Here is a 509-nt window from a genome sequence, read left to right as displayed (position 1 = left end):
GCGCGCCGGGCTCCCACCCCCTCGCCGTGGCTAACCGCCCACTCCTCACCTCAGGGGTCTTCGCTCCCCTTCTGTCACGCTCGCCGTCCCCCCCGCTCCCCACCCTCTGTCTAACCATCATTCCTTCATATGCGGGTGCGGGGCTCACGTCTGCCACCCCAGCCCCCTGGGAGGCCGAGGCGAGAGGACGGCCCCAGCCCAGGGGTTCGAGACCAGCCCGGGCAACGTGGCGAGACCTTGCCCCTGCCACCAATCAAAAAAAAATGAGCCGGGTGTGGTGGCGCACGCCTGTAACTCTGGCTACTTGGGAGGCCCAGGTGGAAGGATCGCCGGTCGAGGCTGCGGTGGCCGGGAGCCTGGGCGAGGGAAGGAGACTCGACGCCCCCTGCCCAAGTATCACCCACCCACCCACGCCACCAAGCCAAAACCTGCTCATCTTCTCACCTGCTGTCTTCCGCTGTCCGTCCGTCCACGTCTCCACCCCAGCCTGCCCACTCCCAATTCCCCCC

The sequence above is a fragment of the Carlito syrichta genome, unplaced genomic scaffold (genome assembly GCF_000164805.1).
Source record: "Carlito syrichta isolate Samal-C Ts95f unplaced genomic scaffold, Tarsius_syrichta-2.0.1 Scaffold135582, whole genome shotgun sequence".
Classification (NCBI taxonomy): domain Eukaryota; kingdom Metazoa; phylum Chordata; class Mammalia; order Primates; family Tarsiidae; genus Carlito; species Carlito syrichta.
The sequence above is the reverse complement of the archived record's forward strand: the minus strand, read 5'-3'. Positions refer to the sequence as shown.